Here is a 22,407-nt window from a genome sequence, read left to right on the forward strand (position 1 = left end):
TGTGCTGGAGGTTGCCTGTTTACCTTTTCTTCAGTTCCATAATGACTTGGCACTGGTTTATGCCAAGCATAGGAAGAAGAATTTTCCATATCCAATTTCATGCCCACAACCCTGGGAGGACAATATTACCATCCCTCTTTCATACATAAAAGGGGATCAGCTTAAGGCTCCAGTGGCAAAACCCAAAGCAGAACCCAGTTTTACTTAACTGCAAATCCTGTGCTCTTATTCCACTGTTCTGTCTCCTTAAAGATGAAAACACTGGCCAGCATTTGAAACACTGAAATTCAGTGGAAGCCACTGAAAGGATTAATATATTTAATATGAAAAGAGTTTTATCAGTCACCAGAAGATGACCAACAATCCAAGGGTGAAGGGGGCGAGACTACAAGAAATGGGAGATGTTTTGAGTCTGTCACCATATATGCGAGTTCTTTCCTTGTGGCCTATGGGATGTGGGTCTTGTTAGCGAGGCCTTTGTTGCCTTTATACTGTCTTCGTCTATACTTATATTTGTTATAATTTATATTTTTCAACCTGTATAGATCTGTTTTGTTTTTAGGTATGGTTGAGGTAGGGGATCTAACATTTTCCCCCTAAAGAAATACCCAGTTACTTTAAAATCTTTTATTGAATGGTTCATTCTTTCTTAACAGATCTAAAATACTATTTTTTTGTAAGATTTTATTTATTCATGAGACACACACACACAGAGACAGAGACATAGGCAGAGAGAAAAGCAGGCTCGTCTCAGGGAGCCCAATGTGAGACTTGATCCCCAGACCCGGGTTCACCCTATGAGTCAAAGGCAGATGCTCTACCACTCAGCCACCCAGGCGTCTCTAAAACTTTTCTTATCTGGATTCTTATCAGTCCAGTTTCCTTTCCCATATCACACTATATACTTAATTCCAATTGCTTTATAATAACCTATTTTGATGTCTGGTAGAGTTACACTCATGCTCTTTGATCTCCTTTTTCATACATTTCATAGCTAGACTTGCATATCCCTTTACCAAATGTCAGCTGGCCAGTTTTTATTTAAAAAAAAGAAAAACTATCTTGGGATTTGAATAGGATTGCATTGAGTTTGAGGAGAATTGACATCTTTGCAATATTCTAGGAACATGGTATCATCATGTATTCATTTCTTAAAGTCCTTCAGAAGAGTTTTAATGTTTTCATCTCAAAGGTCTTCCCCATTCTTTGCTGTAAGTTTATTCCTAGGTACTTTATGTCTTTTATTGATATTTTTTAATCTTTTTTTAAGATTTTATTTATTTATTCATGAGACACACACAGAGAGAGGCAGGGACACAGGCAGAGGGAGAAGCAGACTCCATGCAGGGAGCCTGATGTGGGAGTCGATCCCGGGACTCCAGGATCACACCCTAGGCGGAAGGCAGGCACTAAACCATAGAGCCACCGAGGTATCCTTCCTTTTATTGATATTATAAATGGAACCATTCTTCCATTTGTTAATTAGTTATTTGTGGAACGTAAAAAAGCTATTGCATTTTGCATGTTGAGCTCTTGATTTTGTATTTAGCCATCTTACTGAATTCTCAGAGCACTTCCAGTAAAATTTATTTTTCTATTTTTTTAAAGATTTTATTTATTCATGAGAGACACAGAGAGAGAAGCAGAGACACAGGCAGAGGGAGAAGCAGGGTCCATTCAGGGACCCTGATGTGGGACTTGATCCCAGGACCCTGGGATCATGCACTTAGCCAGAGGCAGGCGCTCAACTGCTGAGATACCCAGGCATCCCACTACAGCAAAATTTAAGTTGACTCTCTTGGGCCTTTTAGGGAGAAGCAGGGTCCATTCAGGGACCCTGATGTGGGACTTGATCCCAGGACCCTGGGATCATGCACTTAGCCAGAGGCAGGCGCTCAACTGCTGAGATACCCAGGCATCCCACTACAGTAAAATTTAAGTTGACTCTCTTGGGCCTTTTAGGTTGTCCATAATTTCATATGCCAATATGTTTTGTTTCTTACTTTCCAATACTTAATTTTCCTATTGCATTGAGATGCCTGGAATCTTTAAAAGAAGTGTTTTCCTATTGCATTGATTAGGACCTCTTCAACGTGATGAATAGTAACAGGAATAATAGGCATTGAACTCTTGTCCTTGACTTTAAAACAATGTTGCTATTTAGGTTTCTGGTAGATACTTTTCTTTTCTTACTTCTAAGAATTTTTATTAGGAATTACCTGTTGGATGTCATCTAAAACAGTCAATAAAATGTATTGCCAGCTGCACACAAGTTCCCAAGTTGGGACTATGGAAGAGTCAAAGGACTACTAAAAAATAGAATTCCTGCTCTCCAAAAAGGCTGAATAAGACTTAAAATACAAAGGAATGAATACAGATTTGGAGGCATGGTTATTGAGATGGGTACCTGTGATATGTTTTCTTCCAAAACAGATTTATTCTCATAGAGCAGCACCAGTGGAAGATGAAGAAGGAGGCTCAAGGTAAATTGGCAATTATTAAAGCAGAATTTCAGAACTAGATTTTAGAACTCCTATTTCACTCCCCTTGTTTTACACCCAGGAAACTACCAAAGGCAGAAAGAATATTGATTTGGTCTAATGCTTTGCCTGGATCCAGCAAAATTAGCTTCCCAGACAAATCTGAGTTAGAATGGAACTGACACAGAGCATCTACTGTCACTACTCCTTTAAAGAAAAAGGGTGGAGAGGGGTTGGGTGCACCTGTTCCTGCTGGTAGTGACCATCAGGCCTGGCTACAGAGTCTTGGGCTAAGAGGCCTAGTCTTCAAGGCTGATGGAAGGCAGAAAAATAGGACTCCTTCCTGTAAAGTGGCAGGAAAACTTCCCTCCTCCTCCTAGTTTTTGATCCACCACTCTCCATTCCCTTTGTCCAGACTCCATAGACTGTTAACTGGGAGAGGCCTTAGGTAATAGTTTGTCTCTTCCTTTTATAATAAGGAAATGGAGAAGAAAGGGAAGGTAAATTGCCCCATGGGCATACTGCTACTGAGTGTCAGAAGATGGTTCCTTTCCAGAGGGGCACTTCTCCTCTGATTATACTGTTCTTGGGCTGCGAGCTACATTTTATGTCACAACTCCGTACATACATACTGTCAAGACATAAGCAGGTTTTTAAAAATATTTTTTAATTTATTCATGAGAGACGCAGAGAGAGAAGCAGAGAGATAGAGGGATAAGCAGGCTCCTCTCATGGAGCCTAATGTGGAGTCCATCCCCAGACCAGGACCACACACGCCCTGAGCCAAAGGCATTACTAAACTGCTGAGCCACCTGGGCGAGCCAACATAAGCAGTTTCTAAGACAAACTTACTATACATTCTGATTCTTTCTATATTGTTTATATTCAAAAATAATATTTTGTGTTTTAGTGCTGGCTGTGACCTTCCTCACTCACTCATTAGCCACTGCCTGCAATGAGAAAGTCAGTGAGTTAGGTAACTTTGTTGGTTGGACTCGTGCATTTATTTGGTGTGAATCAACTTGTAGGATACAGCAGCTAGGAAAATAGAAACACCTCTCTCTCCTCCTCCCCAAATGATGCCTATGAGACAAAGTCCAAAGGGGACCAAAGTAAACTGCTTCTGGAGAGAGTAAGGTGCTTCTGTGTTATAGTTGCACAGTCTGTTCACTGCACGAGGGCACTTGGCCATAGGCCCAGGTGAGCAGGATGAAAATCTTGCTTATACTCAATGCCAAGCCACATACAAAGGCCTCCCCAGAGAAATTGTGGGGCCATTATGGACAGACATGGGAAAATTCTGGAAGTGTAGCATGCGTGGGATTATTTTCAGGATCCGAGGTCTGTAGTGATTTTGCTTCCTGTGATTATGGACTGAGATGTCCTAATAGGACCAGAGATACACATTGTGAGAGGCATGGGAAATGGCGTGAATCACTAATTGTCTGCATATGTGTTTCCTCCAAGGCTCTTCTTTAATTCCTGCTGCATAAGAGATGTTCAATCCAACGGGAGAATCAGGTAAATCTGAGGAAGATAAAGTCCCATGGCTGGAGAGAGCAGGGGAAATGCAGAATTAACAATGTCCTTTCTGTTTTCTAGGGCTTTTTCTGGAGAAGGCGGCCACTTTGGCTTCGGGACATGTACAGACCTCTCAATGCCACACGGAAGAAAAACATGGCACAGAAGCTACACGACAGGGATTCTTCTGATGAGGATGAGATTTTCAACAAGGAACCAGGGTACCTGATTGGGGACAATTTATACTTCTTTTCTAAAATGAGTTAATTATGAAAAGTTTAATTGTTCCTTTACAGAGTTAAAGGCATTCTTCTTTTTTGCAGAGAGAAGGTGGTGCCCCAGTAGAGAAGCCTCGGGCTGCAGATTCAGCTGCTGAAGACCTGGGTGAGGAGAGCGACAGTGAACTCCGCACCGTCATCGTCCTCAAGTGACTTTGTCCTGCCTCAGGCTGTCTATAAAGTTTATTTTTATTTTTATTAAAAATTTTTTATTGGTCTTCAATTTGCCAACATATAGAATAACACCCAGTGCTCATCCCATAAAGTGCCCCGTCAGTGCCTGTGACCCAGTCACCCCTACACCCCCCAGCTCCCCTTCTACCACCCCTAGTTCGTTTCCTAGAGTTAGGAGTCTTTTATGTTCTGTCTCCCTTTCTGATATTTCCTACTCATTTTTTTCTCCTTTCCCGTTTATTCCCTTTCATTATTTTTTGTATTCCCCAAATGAATGAGACCATATAATGTTTGTCCTTCTCCGATTGACTTATTTCACTCAGCATAATACCCTCCAGTTCCATCCACGTCGAAGCAAATGGTGGGTATTTGTCGTTTCTAATGGCTGAGTAATATTCCATTGTATACATAGACCACATCTTCTTTATCCATTCATCTTTCGATGGACACCAAGGCTCCTTCCACACTTTGGCTATTGTGGACATTGCTGCTAGAAACATCGGGGTGCAGGTGTCTTGGCGTTTCATTGCATCTGTATCTTTGGGGTAAATCCCCAGCAGTGCAATTGCTGGGTCGTAGGGCAGATCTATTTTTAACTCTTTGAGGATCCTCCACACAGTTTTCCAGAGTGGCTGCACTAGTTCACATTCCCACCATAAAGTTTATTTTCTGATAATGGCTTCTCAGCATTGCTTGTAAAATACTTATTTTTCTCATATTAAAAATGTATAAATTAATAACCAATTCTAGCCATGTGGTAAGGAATTAAAATGGAAATAAACATGTATATACAGGTAACAGGGGACATTGGTGAGAGGAACAGACCTGAATCTAGAATCCCTCGTGGGAGACTGTACTTCCACAAGAGGCAGTGCCCGCAAGGAAGGATGAATAGGAGTATCTTCCCCTCGTTTCCCCAATAAAACCAGTGTCTGAAAACTGGAAAACATATCTATTAAATCAATTGGCAGTTTATTCTGGTGCTCTCCCCCCTGGTTCACCAAATACAAGTTATTCACAACATGCTTGACCTGCCCATAGAAGATCATCTGTTTCTGGCCCCTCTTGTAAGATTTTTAGCATTACCAGAATATTTGGATCACTGAGCCTAGCTCCACAGTAGGGCTAAGGCCTCTTTTTCTTCCCAAGCACTCAAACTCATACACAAATATATGCCCTGTCTTGGCATAGGGGGTTCTTCATTGTTACAAGCTATAGATAATTCACATTGGGGTATTTTGTTCCTTTTCTTTAAAAAAAAATAATAATCCCAACCCTTGGATAGCTAGCAGGGAGGGGCTGGAGGGCTAGGGTAAAGAAAAATGTGTGAGGGTGGTAATTACCCAAGACTGCCCTCCTCACTCCTTTATTTCAGAAAATATATTGGTGGTGCCACTTACCCATTCTCATGGACCACCCTACTAGCCTCTCCTGACTCCATTGAGGGTCAGATGTGTGCTACCAGGCTCTTTCCCAATGCCGCCCACCACCAAACCTACTACTGCCTTCCTCAACCAACACAGATAATGAAGCACAGGGATAATGAAGCACAATCTGTGGAAGAAGCACAACTCCCTCCACTTCTGGGATGCCAGGGTGGCTCAGATGGTTAAGCATCCATCCCTTGGTATCAGCTCCAGTCATAATGTCTTACAAGGAATGGATGCTCACCACTGTGGGGCTAGCAGTGGTGAATGTCAGGTTACTTTATTTTTTATTTATTTTTATTTTTTTTTTCAGGTTACTTTACCACAGCTGCTTTCCATACATTCAAAGCTGCTGCTGCCACTCAAAAGTCAGTACATTTTGGGAACCCACTGCTGAAGTCACTGCAGCACTCCATGGTCCCAAGCCTGTGACTGGCAACATGGAGTCCCAACATGTAGCCTGCGCATCTGCTACTGCAGAGGAGGAAAGAATGGTTTCCACCTCCTTTTCACCCCCTAGATTTTATGGCAGAACTCTGCTGTCAAGGGAATCTGTGAAATGTGGTTTGTGGGCTTCTAGCACCTGCAAAGAAAGGGATAGAAGTGGGTAGCTAGAGCCAACCAATACTATCTAACAAATGGGTGGGTGTTAAAGTCTTTCTAAAAGGAAGGTGTTGTCTACATGGAGTAGTAACATGGTGGAGAGCTAGCTAAGTCAGAAACACAAAAGGTGTCATTTTAGCTGGGCAGCAGGTTAAGGTACCAGATATTGGATACCAATCACATGCAGTCATCCCCAGAGGTGACTGGAGAAGCACTTGGAGTTGATTCTTAGTTTGGCCTCCAGAATGTTCTCACTGGAATGAAAGCTGGATGGACTAATGGCAGTGAGGTATCTGAGAAAACATAGCCCCCATTCAAAAGGGCTGCCAGAGGAAACGGTGTCCATAGGGAAATAGAGTTTCTAAAAATGTGGCTTTGTGGGGATCCCTGGGTGGCTCAGTGGTTGAGCGCCTGCCTTCGGCCCAGGGCGTGATCCTGGAGTCCTGGGATCGAGTCCCACATCGGGCTTCCTGCATGAAGCCTGCTTCTCCCTCTGCCTGCTGTGCTCTGCCTCTCTCTCTCTCTCACACATGAATAAATAAATAAAATCTTTTTTAAAAAAAATATGGCCTTTGGACCTCTAAACTCAAACATCCTTGGGATGCTTATTTAAAAGACTGATCTTCGGATCCCTGGGTGGTGCAGCGGTTTAGCGCCTGACTTTGGCCCAGGGCGATCCTGGAGACCTGGGATAGAATCCCACGTCGGGCTCCCGGTGCATGGAGCCTGCTTCTCCCTCTGCCTGTGTCTCTGCCTCTCTCTCTCTCTGTGTGTGTATGACTATCATAAATAAATAAAAATTTTAAAAAAAAAATAAAAGGCTGATCCTGAAAAATAAGCAAATTAATTTTAAAAGCTGATCCTGAACATCTCCCCTGTCAAAAACAAACCAAACCAGGCATACTTAAAGTGGTCCAGACAGATTTCCAAAGTAATAGAATATTGCAGTGGCACAGGGAAAAGAGTTCATCATGAACAGAACTCAACTGGGATAAGTACAGAGGTGACTGAGTATTGCACAGGGAGATTGAGGGACTAGGGAAGGGAATGAGTAGGGGCTCCATAGTCAGAAGCCAAAGATTACAAAAGGCAGGAAGGGGGTTAGCCCATATGAAACCATCTGGATTTGCTAACTGGCACTTACCAAAGCTAGACTCCTACTCTCTCACAGAAACTGGGAAACAGGGGCCTTATCTTCAGGTGGTGGCTGGAATAAGCAACAAATTCTTTAGACAGCCTTGAGTTTCACGGGCAGGCACTTTAAGGGAGACTGGGGTCTTACTAGGGCAGTGGTCATGAGCTGCTGAAAACTACGTTAGTGTTTGTTCAAGTCTTCACAAGCCAAATAAGGTTGAATCAAGAAGAGGGCTCAGAGGAGCCTGGCTAGAGTTTAGAGAAAGAATCTGTTACCATTCAGATGCCCACCCCTCCTGAGCTGATTTCCAAAACAGAGGGACCATTCTAACAAGACTGTTTATGCTCACCAAACTACTGGCGTAGTTAGTGCAAAGAGAACCAGGAGGTGGAGCAGAGGTTCCCTGGCTTCTTCAGGACCAGAGGTCAGCAGGGATTTGAGGGTGTGAGAGGCGGGCAAGACAGACTGAAGATGACCAAAAGGCACGACTGAGATTCTCACCCTTGGCGTCTCAAAGAGTCACACTGGCTGGCTGCTGCCACTATGGAAATCAGGGCCTCTCAGTCCTGGGAAGCGCCAGGCATGACCAGCTCTGGCCCCTGAGGTCCTAGTCAGGGTGAGATGTTGTTGAGACCTGGGCGACAGTGGTGGGGCACCCCCTGGGGGTGTGGGAGGAGGCACACCCATTCAAGAAGAGGAAAGGTCCTGAGGTCTGAAGCAGAAGCAGGAATGGTGCTTCAAGGTGAGCCTTAATGTGTTCCAGTGTAGCACTGGAGAGGGGTCTGGCGCCACACTGTGGAGTGTTTCAGCTTACAGGGCCAAGGGAAATGAAGACTTCAACCGGTGAACAATACAAAGGCTTCATGTAGAGAGGGCTACACCCTACAATGGTGGAGCAGTAAAATAGGAGGAGCCTGGCTCCCTGACACATGAACCACCAAACTAGCCCTGGATTACAGTACTTAACCAGATCATTATATGAGAGATCAGTAAGCTTCTTTTTTATTTAACCCACTGCTGTGTTGGGTCTCTACTACAGTGGCTGAACCTATAGCCTAATAAAGGTTAACCAATAACGTTATAACCAATAACGTGTATTGGTTATCTTTCGCCACAACAATGCTAACTAATAAACCATCCCCAAACTCAGTGAACTGGAATACCGGTTCTCACAGGATGGCTGGTCCAGCTGTACTTGAATGCTCTGCTGGCTGGGTCAGCACTGCTTCTCCGTGCTAGTCTGCAGATCAGCAGGGCTAGCTAGCTCTTTTCCACCTGGGTGGGCTCTGGGGCCCAGGCTGAAGAGGCAGCGGCAACCCGAGGGAAGCATATGAGGCCAACCAGAAACTTCATTGGGCCTCTCCAAGCCTAGACACAGAACTGTCATACTTTCATTTCTGCCTAGTCCATGGGTCCAAGTAAGTCACATGGCCAATCCCCGAGCCAGGGGACAGGAAAGTACACTCTGCCCACAGAGAGACACAGCAAGAGTGTGGGTGCAGGGAGGGCCAATAATCCTGTCTACTCAGGATGTGACTGAGTCCTGGTTTAGAGACTACACACCAAGGCCCGCTCTTCTAGGTGTCCCTGTAAATGCAACAGAGTGAAAGATAGCACCCATCAATGTGAAGGCCCCACCGCAGTTATCTGTTAGGTCAGGAACCCTGACGAGGCAAGAATCCCATCTTCCTCTCCCCAATGCCTAGTAGCGGACCCTGCCCACGTGATGCCTCAGGGATCTTACTGGATGAATTTTAGACCATTTCTTCATTCTCCACATATGATTTCCTTATGAAATACAGACTGACCTCCTAAAGGTCAACACATAGTACTATGAGTTTGCCCCATAGCCTGCATAGGGACTGTGCCATTAGGAGCAGGAATTTGTACCTAGATCCTGTCTACACCAAAAACTGTATCCACTGCCTCCTACAGGGACCTCCAGAAGTAAGGGCTTCTACAAGTTAAACATCAAAACAGGGTAGTGAGGGGAGCCTGGGTGGCTCAGTTGGTTGAGCGATCTTACCTTAGGTCATGATCTCAGGGCCTGGGATCAGCCTGTGTGGAGCTCTGCACTGAGTGGGGAGTTTCCTTGAGGATTTTCTCTGTCCCTCTACCCCTCCCCTGACATTCTCTCTCAAAATACATAAATAAATAAATGAATGAATGGATCTTAAACAACAGGGTAGTGAAATTTCTTTCTCTATAGGTCTTTTGAAACTGGAAAGATTCTGATTGCCTGAAATATCTTCAGAGGGAGGCTGTCAAAAGGCACGACTCTAGTGGGGGATCTGCATGGACTTGGGACAATTTGAAGAACAGTGAAATTGACCATCAGAGCTCCCATGGCTCCACAAGGTCCCTGGCCCCCTCATCATCTGTTTTGCTAGATCTCAGGGCAAAAGCAGAACTGGCCCAAGATGCTCTACCTTAATGCTGCCTTTCCCTGCAGACTTCTCACTGCAAAGGAGAACCACTTGAAGAGAGCCAGGATAAATCCTAAAGAATGCCACCATCACCACTGAATTCCAGACATGGGCATGTGGGTGGAAAATATATTTTAGGGCAGTGACTCATGGTAAGTTGCTTCCTCCAGTCCCTAAATGGTACTATTCAATGTCAAGCTACCTCAGGCTCTGGCTGATAAAAGCAGAGGGAGAGGGAACCTAGTGTCGTGAGCTGTGCTGGTCAGGATACATATACATATACATATACATATACACATACACATACACATACATATACATATACATATACACATATACATACGTAAATATATACATACATATACGTTTTGTATAACTTGCCCAAATTTATGAAGACCATATGTATCAGTCACTGCTCTGTACGCTCCAAGTGAAAGAAATCCAACTAAAATATGTTTGAACCAAAAATGTCATACAGTGAATTAGCTTATATAACCAGGAAGCCTAAGTACTTAAAGCTGCCTGCATCTAGGGTTCAAACAAGTCATCTTCTCCCCATCTATCCCTCAACTGTGCTTTCCTTTGGCTTCAGGCTCTGAAGGACGCAGACTCCAAGACTGCAAACATGGTCATTCATCATTCTAACTCTACACCAAAGTAGAGAAAGCCCATCCTCAAAAGTCATCTTTTTGGGTTGCTTGGAGCTGTATCTTGGAGGCGAACAATAGTTACATAATCACAATTCTGTAAACACTATCAATTATCAGGAAAGAGTGGCATAACTAAACCCCAAGAACGGACAGGGGTGTTAAAGAACTAACTCCTTGCCTGTGATAATAGGAAGTCCACAGACAGTGTCTAAAATGGATAAATCCAAAGCTAGAATTACCAAGATAGGTGGGGAGATAAGCACCAGAAGATTCAGCTAGAAGTAAGCATGCCCAGAGAGCTGGCTCAGGAGGGAAGGTGGGGATGGTCAAGGGGAAGAAACTGCTGTGGGTCATTATGTTTCCTCACCATTTGATGTCATACTATTTGAACTGTAAACTATATATAATATAATAACTATTGGGGAATTTTAAAAATTCATTATTTTTGTCCAGCTTTATTGAGGTATAATTGACAAATTAATAATTAAAAAGAGAGCCAGGATAAATCCTAAAGAATGCCACCATCACCACTGAATTCCAGACATGGGCATGTGGGTGGAAAATATATTTTAGGGCAGTGAAGATGACTAGCTATAGGGCACCTAATTCTAATTGCCATATTTAAAAGAGTGGGAAGAACCAACTTCCTACAACAGAATCCAGGGGGAACATTAGCTATTCCACTTTTGAGAGAAATGGTTGCCATTAGTCCTTGTTTGATGACTTTAGTCAGCTGCCAAGTAAGGATATATCTGGGGTTCAAATAAGAAAGGCTCTCAAAAAATGGAAGAAAAAAAAAAAAGCTCCACTCCAGTGTTCAGAAAGCAGTTAAAAACAGATCTGACTGGATGGAAGGTGAGAATTAGCCCAAACTATAATAATAATATAGCTAGTCTTTCTTTTTATTTAAGATTTTATTCATCCAGGACTGCCCAGTTGGCTCAGCGATTTAGCGCCGCCTTCAGCCCAGGGCGTGATCCTGGAGTCCCGGGATCGAGTCCCAAATCAGGCTCCCTGCATGGAGACTGCTTCTCCCTCTACCTGTGTCTCTCTGCATCTGTGTGTGTGTGTGTGTGTGTGTGTGTGTGTGTCTCATGAACAAACAAAATCATTAAAAAAAATATTTATCCATTTGAGAGAGCAAGTGAGGGCACGAGCGAGGGTGGGGGCACAGGGGAGGGGCAACAGACTCCCCACTCAGTAGGGAGCCTGTTGTGGGCTGGACCCCAGAACCCTGGGATCATGACATGAGCCCAAGGCAGAGGCTTAAACCAACTGAGCCACCCAGGTGCCCTATAGCTAGTCATCTTCAAGTGCTTCCAGCAGGCCAGAAACTCTCCTAAGATATTATCTTAATCCTCAGGTCAACTGATATTTTCCCCCAATTTACAGATGAGGAACTGAGGCTCAGATAGTTTTGGGAACTTACCTGAAGTCACACCCTCTGGCCCCTCTGCCTGAGGCTAGGAGGCCATAGTGTGTTGTGCCTTTACTTCTGTTTCTAATTGCCCAATCTTCAGTGCTATATCTCAAGGGGCCTGTGAAAACCATAGCTTCACATTGCTTGGTTGTCCTGAACGCCCACACTAGTGTAGGGAAGTCCTGTAAACAGTATGGGGTAGAGCTGGTGTTCAAACCTAAGCTATTACCGCCTACCAAGCCCACTTGCTCTGCCACTGAACTATGCTAACTCTCTAATTAGAATTAGAAGTTGGGTGAGAGTCCTCCCTCTACCATTTATTTATTAGTTCTTGAGGCCCTGGGACCCCAAGTTACTTAGCCTCTCTCTGAAGCCTGTTTTCTTATCTGTGCTATTGAAGATAACAATGGCAACCTAGCCTTCCCAGTGGTTGACAAGGACCAATCACAATTCCTATCTAGCAAACAATAGAGCTTCTCTTTGCCCAAATGTTAATAATCCCTTACCCCTCAGCTCCTAAAATAAGACAAAGGTTCTTATATTTTCTTATGCTTTGGATCCGCTGTGCTGAGGGCAGAGGACACAGAGGTGGTTAGGCCTAAATTCTTGGACCCCATCCCAGAGTGACTCTCCAGGGAAGGGATGGGGTTCAGGAATCTACACCTTGGACCTGTCTGCAGGGAATTCAGATACCTGCAGTTCTCCTACCTGGCTTTTTAAATAAGTCTGTGGAGTTCTTGAAATCTAAGCTGACAGACCAGTGGCCTGTGAGCTGAGTTTGGCTAGTGTTTGAGCCCTTCCTGCACAGGCCTCCAGCTGTGTCTGCATCCTTCCTTTCCCCCCTCATCCAATCTGTCTTTATCTCCCCTCCCATCCTAGCCCCATCCCCTTACTCTGTTCTTAAGTCCAACTTCCTCTCCACTCTTGGGGACCTCCCCTGAGCTCAGCCCTGCAATCCTACCCCCCAGCCACTTCTCTGCAGTCTCTTCACCTGCAATGCCCCTTCCTCTATCCACCTGCAAGACTCAGATAAAAGCTTGCCTCTTCCAGGATAACCTTCAAGCTCTCTTCCTCTTTGCATGTGACTTATTACTGTTCAAATGATATAGCAGTGTGAATTTTGTTTTCTGGCTGGAAACTACCTCGTGGACTCATGGCCCATGAATGGTAAAAATGTGCACCAGAGCAAGATGAAGAGAGGAAGACAAGCAGCGGGCTGAGAGGGCCGGAGAAGTAAGAGAAGACCAAGAGACAAGGGCTGGGCTCCTGAAAAACCAGACAAAAGATTACTATGTGGGGTTCCCACAGCTTTGCAGACAGTGGCTGTGCAAAAATTCATTGGAAGAACTGAGGAATAGTGCTCACTTCGGCAGCACACATACTAAAACTGGAAGAACTGAGGAATATTGCTTGCTTGCTCCATTTGGGGGAGGGCAATGCTTGAGTCAAGACACTGATGGTATGAATGTGCTAATTATTACCAGAAACACTATCCTTTTGCCTAGGAAATGGGATTTCCCTAGTAAATCCCTTACTTTCCACCTTGTTCAACACCCAGAAAATACTTTGCCTCTATCTCTTTATTTCTAACTTCCTCCTCAACTATTTTTTTAAATATTTTATTTATTCATGAGAGACACGGGCAGAGGGAGAAACAAGCTCCATGCAGGGAGCCTGATGGGGACTCATTCACGGGTCTCCAGGATCTGGCCCTGGGCTGAAGGTGGCGCTAAACCGCTGAGCCAACCGGGCTACCCACACGTCAACTATTTTTTTATTTTATTTTATTTTATTTTAATTTTTTTATTGGAGTTCAATTTGCCAACATACGAATAACACCCAGTTGCTCCTCCCATCAAGTGCCCCCCTCAGTGCCCATCACCCAGTCACCCCCACCCCCCGCCCACCTCCCTTTCCTTCTCTGATTGACTTACTTCACTCAGCATAATATCCTCCAGTTCCATCCACGTCGAAGCAAATGGTGGGTATTTGTCGTTTCTAATGGCTGAGGAATATTCCGTTGTATACATGAACCACCTCTTCTTTATCCATTCATCTTCCGATGGACACCGAGGCTCCCCGTCCTCAACTATTACCCATACTGAATGCACTCAGCCTCATCTAGTCTGAAACCGAGAAGTGGTTCTCACTCCCGGAGAGATTATTACCAGAGAAGCAGCCCCCACACACTCAGGTGCCACATCTCCACCAGCCATTTTTTTTTATAAACGGCAACGGGCACTGAACCCGAACCTTCCCAGAAACGGTCACAGAACCCCTGGCCCAGGTCAGTGGAGCTTGCTTCCAAGAGCTGCCCTGTTCCCAGGCCAGCCCTATAAATACTCCCAAAGTCCCCCTGGACATGCAGTTAGTAGTACCTCTGCCTCTGGGCACTGTCCCCACACTCAGGCCTACGCTCCCCGCTGGACCAAAGCCTGCAGGTGAGAAGTGACCAAAGCAGACATCCCCCCTCTCACACACTTTGGACCTTTTGTTCTGAGTCCACCTGCAAAAGAAATGTCAACTCTACCGAGGAAAGCAGACACACAAGGACCTGGCTAGATGAGAAGAACCAGATCCTCCAGGTTTGTGCCTCAGGGGCTGATGGGCAGGTACCTGAGAAAGTCCCGAGGAGGAGGGAGCGGTGAGCTGAAGACGCCCTGTTGGTACAAGATAGGGTCAAAACACGTATACTTTTTTCCCTCAGAGCCCCCGGGCTGCAAGCACCACCAGCGCCCATGCCCTCAGGGAGGCAAAAATAGCGTAGACGTCACTGGTCTGATTTTACCAGTGGGAACCTACCCCTCAGGAGGCCAACGTTACACGCATGGCGCTGCGGCCAGGCGAGATCACGGACCCAGAAGCCGGGATCTAGTCTGACGCAGACACTGCTAGAGGCGGGCCTTGGGCCAAGCTCCTCTTAGGTCGGTGACCTCGCTTAGTGGCCTCACCTCTGCAGGCGGATCTCCCTCTCCCCTTAGTGGAGTCCAAGCCTCCCAGACCGCTCACCCGCTGGCCCTTGGGGAACTCGGCTTCGGGAACGTTGGCCCCGCCCCGCGGCTCCTCCCGCCCCGCCATTGGCTCCGCGGGCCGGGGGCGGGGCCGAGCGCCCAACCGCCGGGTTGGCGTCAGGCGCCTCGAGCGCAGTTTCCGGGCGTCGGTGGCGGAGAGGCCGGAGCGTCGGGTCGGAGGCTGAGAGGCTGCAGCGGCCAGGAGCGACCCCGCCCCCTCCCCGCTCGCTCTGGTGAGTCCGGGGTCAGGGGGAGGAGGGGGGAGGGGGGCGGGTCGAGATGCGAACGGGCGGCGGGCGCGTTCCGTGGTCCCGACCCCTGGTCGCCTTTGCGCTGTCCTGCTTCAGAACCCTTTGCCTTCCCCGTTGTAAGCCCGCGCCCTACCCCCTCGGAGCCGAGCCTTCAGCCCGCACAGCCCCTGCTGACCGCCCCCTCCATCTTCTCCCGACGGGGACCCGAGCCCAGCACGTACCCCCCCCCCCCCCCCGCCCTGGCGTCGCGTAATGCAGCCACACTCTTGACCCCCTGGGAGTCCAGTTCCAACCCCGAGCGCAGACACATCCCTCCTCCGCCCTCTGAGGCATCACATCCTCACCCCTCAACCCCTGTGGCAATCCCGGTGCTCCACGCCAACCTCCCCTGAGCCCCACCGCTATGGCTTTCCCCTTTTCTGACCCAGCTTTCTTATCCCAGTCCCGGAAGGTCTGCTCAGCCCTAACACCCACCTCCACCCACCCTTATTCAATGCCTGCCATCCAAGCGGATGCCCTGTTGAGCTCACCCCCTTCTTGATAGCTCTGATCTCTGCCCTATCCCAAGTCTTCGATGCATCTTCTTGTCCACACCGACTCAAGCCCTCACTTCCCAGCCCACCACATGCTTTCTTTCCACCTGCAGCCATCCTGAGAACACTTCATCTTTGCTAAACTGCCCCCGACTCTTGCCGCCCCAGTTCCTACCACCCCAACCCAATCTTCTTAAAATGAGGCCTCCATGCCCCCATCTCTTCCTCTCAGCTCTGTGCCCATTCTTCCCTTAATGCGGTCCCCATCTGATCTGAAAACTTAGTGCAGTCTCTTGCCAGCCCCCACCTGCTGCCCCCCAACAGCCAATCCAGGTGCTTTTTCAGACCGGGTAGTTACTGAGTAGCTCCATTGCTACAGGGCCTCAGATGGTAAGTAAGTGTGGAGGAGTAGAGATCTATGTCCCGTGGTTCAAGAGGTTTTCCTGAATGTCTGCTCTCCTGCACCTGTCCTCAAGGATTGTGTTTCTAGCATTCATTTATGTACTTGTGTTGGCTGCTGCAATGGTACCTTATCATCCAAATACCTGGAAGGTGAGGGATGGCTACTCATTCAGCCTGGGACACTGGAAGCTTATCACTTCCTTTTGGACTGTAATCTGTAGAAACCCAGGGGGTTGCACTATGTGGGGTTGGCTGTGGTCACAGACCCATGCCATGAAGGTTTTCCTGGCATTTAGAGACGACCCTCACCGGGGCTCCTCCCAGCCAGAGCTGATTGCAAGTTAGTCCCAGTACTGAACACAGGGAACACAGTACTAGACGTGATGTTACATGTTGTGAAGAGTGTAGGTGAGTGGATCCTGGGGAAGCTGATGGCTAGGTGGGTTTGGAGGCTTTTGAGTTGCTTCCTCTTTTTGTAGGTGCTGGATCGTTAAGTTTTGACCATTTTGATTGCCCTTGAACTGAGAGAGCCAAGTTCCCCCAGAGTAGCTAGACATTCTTGAGGCACCCAGGCCCATTTGTTAACATTATAATTTCCTGGGCTTTTTGGATTCACATCCCCTCTAAGTTCTGGTGACCAGGCCCCAAGAGATTGGCTGTTTGACAGTAATTGTAAAGGGCCCCAAAGAGGACCCATTGTCTTTGCTTGCCATTTATAGTCTCACTTCTTTGAAAATTGAATGCCTGTCTACCTTCGGTATCCCTTCGTGGAGGCGTGATATATCTGAAGGGTCTTCAGCCAGTTGGCAGGTTGGTGTAATGGCAGGGGTTCCACAGTGACCCTACCATTGAAAGTTGTATACCTCCACTTCTTAGTGTCTGAAATGGAGATACCCTGCCCTGAGCCTTTTTATTTTATTCATCTGTTCATTCATCAAGTATATTTTGAGCACCACTGTGTGCCATGCACTCTTCTAGGGCACTAGAAATGCAATGCTGAATGAGTCAGGCAAAGTTTCTGCTTTCATTCATTCAGAGTTTAGTCCTTACTAGAATCCTAAGGGATGTGGAACAAGAATATGGGGGAGATGTGGGGAACCTGGGTGGCTCAGTCAGTTGAGTGTTTGACTCTTGGTTTTGGCTCAGATCTTGATATCATGGGTCATGAGATTGAGCTCTGCATTGGGCTCTATGCTGGCCATGGACCCTGCTAAGATTCTCTCTCTGCCTCTCCCTCTGCCTCTCCTCCGTTCATGTGAGTGTGCTCGCTCCTCTCTCAAATAAAGAGATATTGAAGAAGAAGGAGAAGGAGAAGAAGAATATGGGAGATGTCGGTGTTGTTGAATAGGAGGAGGGAAGGAGGAAAGAAAGATACCCAGTGTTCATAGACTTCACATTTCTGGCCTCACCCACTAGCCTTTAGACTGGGAATCATGAGCTACAAGTTTCTTGCCCTCCAGCTGATATTCAGTTGCCTCAAAGGCCTAGTTGCCTTTGGCCCCATACACACACACACCCATCCCACCCCTCACAGGACTCCTGTCCAGAACCCCAGCTCTCTTCAGGTAGAAGGAGGTACTGTTTACTCACTCAGCACTCACACGTCTAAGGATCAGCTGCCTTTCTGAATCAGATGATAACTTTGTCATTCATTTCCAACTGCAAACCCTGACTCATCACCTGGTAAAGCAGCTGGAGGGCTTAAACACCAGCCTGTTGTTCTGCACAGCCAGGTGCAGGATCAGATTCAGGCCTTAGAGACGAGGCTGTCACGGATGGCGGGGAAGTCTCCGAGAAGAGGAGGTTGCTGTTTACTGATGAATGGAGTGTTTCAAAAGCGGTGAAGCCAGGTCATCCCTTTCTTCTTTTAAAGTAAGTCTCATCTGAGCCCTTCTCCTCTTTTCATTCTTCCTTAGTCTCTGGAGGAAGTGAAATTGGATGTTTATATAAGTTATGTAACAAAATCATGCAGAATACTTCCTTCCTAACTTCATGTTGGAACATTTAAGAAAGGACAGCTCTTAAACCTAGCCACCACGGAAAGGACCTGTGCTCCAGGGGGACTTTGGGAGTGTCCACAGGGCTGGCCTGGGAACAGGGCAGTTCTTGGAAGCAAGCTCCACTAATCTAGAAGCAAGTTCCGTGGTCCTTTCTGGGAAAGTTGGGGTCCCAGTGCCAGTTTCCATTTATAAAACCTCCTGTTAGAGATGTGGCACCTGAGTGTGTTGGGACTGCCCCTTTGGTACGCTACAGATCTGATGGGCAAGATTGTTTCTTGTTGGTTTTAGGCTTTCTTTGATAAAATGGAGCTTCTGAGTGCCTCTAAAGGGTCTATGAGTAATAAATTTGCCTGCAAACTCTTTGAACCAAGGACCTGAGACAGTTTGATCTGGTAAAAGGCACAGGACCTGGAATGAGGAAATCAGAGAATTCTGTCCATTACCTGAGGCCTGTTTGTACTGAGCCTCAGTTCTCTCCTCTGTGAAATGTGGGATAATCATCCTCCTCTCACAGGATTGTTTTAAGAATTAAAAAATATCAGAGAATGAGATCCCATGCCACGGCAAATCCGTACTGAGGGGCAGAGGTAGACTTAGGGTGGCACCAGGTATGTTTGAAGCTCTGGTCTCCTGAAGAGACACCCCCTCTTTGGTTTGGTTCTTGGTGTTAGTGAAGATTATTCTGAGGATAGGAAGTGGTGCTAGTCTCATAGGATGGTAGATTGGGGGTCTAGGCCACCCAAGAGCCTGCTGGAATGCTGATCTAGCAGTCAGGAGACCCAAAGCCCAGAGATCTCACGTCATAGATTGTCACGTTCCTGCCTCTGAGCCAGTTTCCTGCCTCCCTGAGGCATTGTGGGACAGGTCTAGGTAGGGTGCTTTGGCTACCTGCAAAGAAAGGTACACCCTTAACTTTTGCCTGACCCCAAAGTCTCAGTCCTATTTTGTGAATTGTCAAGTGGCTGGCCTCCTGGATTTCTCTGTGCTGTTGTCATTTTGTGACTTTTCTGACACTTTGTTTTAGGCTGCAGTTGTCTCCTATCCAGTCCTGCTCTGACCTTCTCATCATCAATTGACTCTGTTTGTTTAGCAGACCCTGTCTTGGCCAGAGCATGCACTCACTAATAAGCCTCCATCCCTCCAATGAATACTCTATTATTTTTGGTTAATTAATTAATGAGCCCTTAATGGACCTACTATTCAGTATGTTGAGGTCCAAGTCATAAGGCTGGCTGAGGGAATGGCATCTTTGGAACTTGAGTCTCTGTCTAGAAGGACAGGCCTGAAGGGAGGCCCTAGCCTTCTGAAATTGCTGAAAGGGATTGGATGCCAGGGTCTTGGAGCCCGAGAACCTGATTTGATGCGGGGCTGCACGGGGGTAGCATTGAAGGAACCCTGCCTCTAGGATCAGACACAGTTTCAGGAGGGACTCAGACTGCAGCCCATCCTCTTTTCCCATCGCCGTGGTGCCCAGAGCATGGAGCTGGTCTGCAGAGGAGGATAGGACTCCAGGTGAATAGGAGCCAGGAATATGGTGAAGGGAGAGGCAGTCAGACAGGGGATGTGGCTGGGGAGGAGGGTAGGTTGCTGGTGGTCTGTCATGTGCTGGCCAGAGCTAATTCTGTGGGGGCCATCCTTCACACACACCTCCTCCGTCTGTGTGTCCTTCCTTAGGAAGTTTGGCTCTGGGTCCTTGGCCAGCTCCAAAGGCCAGGGCTTGAGTCAGAGCATCTAACATCATTTAGGGCCACTCTGCTGTTCTATCTGCTCCACTGTTCTGTAAATCTTTGCCACCAAACTGACCTTGGTATTCCCTTGCACCCCTTCACCTGGGCCCCCAACTGAAAAGCCCTCCTTCCAGACCCCTCTGCTTCGTCCCACCCACCCCTTACCCCAGCTCACACTCATCTCTTCCAGAAGGATTGATGTTGCCCTGGTGGGAGGTGCTGGAACCTGCTACTTATCAGCCCTGGCACCTTGGGAAGTTCCTTGACCTGAGTCTGCTTCTATTTCTTATCTGTTAGATCAAGATAATAAAACAGCTCTCCTAGGGTGATTAGGAGGAATGCAAGAAGCAATATATGTAAAGAGTACAAAATCCATTAACCATGCCTTGGTTTTATTAACTTATTTGGGCCATGAGTTTTTGAGATAGCGATGACTTATCTTTCTGTGCCCCCTCATGCTCAGCTGTGGGGTCATTAGTGATCTATGTAGAAGGGAAGGTGCCTGCCCCATCCTGGTCAATCCAAGTGGCTGGGGAGGAGCCAGGCCAGCCAGCAGCCTCCTCAGGCTCAGGTTAAAGTCTCCCCTACCTCAAAGACCCCCACCCCCCACCCCAGGAAGCTGGAGCCCTGAGGAATTTACCCTGAGGGATCTACTTCCAATTATTTGCACCTACTCTTTCAGGCACTGGCATTCTTTTGCCTGCAGGTTGGGATGGCCACGTACACTAGGGTTGTAGATGGCATTTCTCCTTGGTATCCTCAGGCCCTGTGCTAGGCATCTTCCGCATTTATATCTGCATTTGAGAGGTCTGATGTTATCGGTGGCCCAGCATGCCTAGTGCTGGTCACTGGCAAATTGAGAGTCAGACCCATATTTTTCCCTTTAGACATGTCGCTGTGCTGCTCAAGCCTAGACCCTTGTGCCTAAAGGAGAGGCAGATGTGTAGCAAGAGAGCCCCCCCCTCCCCGCCCACCTTCAGAAGCTGTTTCAGTTGTCCCTGTCGCTGTCTGAGCTGGCAGACACTAGACTGGGACAGGAGTCAGAGGGGGCAGTTGCAGGGCCCAGGCCCCGAGTATAAATTGTGAGCCCCTGCTTCCTGGTCCTTGTGGGCTCTCAGCACCTTCTGCTGCAGTATCCCCCTTGCATCCTTAGCTCTGTGTCTGAATCAGCCTTTCATGCCTACCTTTGGTGCAGCCATTTGGTGTGGAGTCCACAGCCCTTTCCGTGATTGCTTGGAGTGTACCAAGTCCTCAGATTTGTTTTCCTTCCTCATTTCCTTCCTTCAAATCCACTCTTAGATTTTACTTTTGTATTCAAAGGCCCTTGCACTGCAGTTTGAGGAAGATGGGCTGACCTGCTGCTACCTGCTCCGGGTAGAGGGAAGAATTGGCTCGGGGTGGTGAGCTGGAACTTGCTCATCTGGCCACCATCTGTCTCTGCAGGTGTCATGTGATTCTCCGAGGGAGCTGCTGTGTGAGTGGAAATGCTCTCAGTGCTGGAGAATGGACCCCCGGGCTGCCATCCCGGTAGGCAGCAAGGGAGGCTCAACGGTGGGGAAGAATGCCCAGGACAGCCATTTCATTGATTTTTCTCACTTTGAAATGAATGAGTATTGTCCGGAAAGTGAGGCCTTAGGCTGAGAAAGCTATAGCAGGAGCAGGCTCTGAGGATATCCTGCCCTTTCTAGAACATCTTTTTGGTGATAAAATGGGAATTTACAAAAAAAATGGTGGTGATTCAACATAGGCTACCTAAAGAACCTAAAGAGCAAAGATTTCTCCAAAGCAGAGATAGGTATGACCCATAAGTACATGAAAAGATGCCTGACATCACTAGACATTAGACAAATGCATTCAAAATCACAAGAGACATCTCCACACTCTCTGGGATGCCTCAAATCAAAATGACATAATAGTAAGTGGTGATGTTGTAGAAAAAATTAAATTAGAACCCTGGCACACTGCTGGCAGGAATGTCAAATGGTACAGCCATTATGGGAAGGTTTAGCAGTTGCTCAAAAGTTAAACCCAGGCGTTGGCGCCGCTGTGGCTCTCGTCCCCAGGCCAGTGGACCCAAAGCAGCTCCTGGGGACGGATCAGTCCTGGAGTTTCAGGGAACCTCCGCGCTCCCCCGAGTTGGGGAAGGAGCCGAGTCCGGGTCCCCTCCCCACCCAGCCCGAGACCCCCGCTCTGGTGGGCATCCCTGCCTTGGGACCCCCGCCCTGAGTCTTTCCAGGCCCGGCCAAGCTGTGTGGGGAAAGGGCCTGGGGAGGGCGGAGGTGGGCCCGAAGCGAGTAGTGCCAGCAATCGGGCTGGAGAGGGCTCGCGGTTGGCAGTTGGTGATTCAGGGTGCAAATGGCCTCACCCGT

At 47.3% G+C, this 22,407-nt stretch overlaps 1 pseudogene; it reads left to right on the forward strand.

The window, feature by feature from the left end:
* Positions 1-14,076: 14,076 nt before the first annotated feature.
* LOC119879055 overlaps positions 14,077-22,407 on the forward strand; it is a 36,081-nt pseudogene continuing 27,750 nt past the window's right edge.

This window comes from Canis lupus, unplaced genomic scaffold (genome assembly GCF_011100685.1).
Source record: "Canis lupus familiaris isolate Mischka breed German Shepherd unplaced genomic scaffold, alternate assembly UU_Cfam_GSD_1.0 chrUn_S2241H2441, whole genome shotgun sequence".
Lineage (NCBI taxonomy): Eukaryota > Metazoa > Chordata > Mammalia > Carnivora > Canidae > Canis > Canis lupus.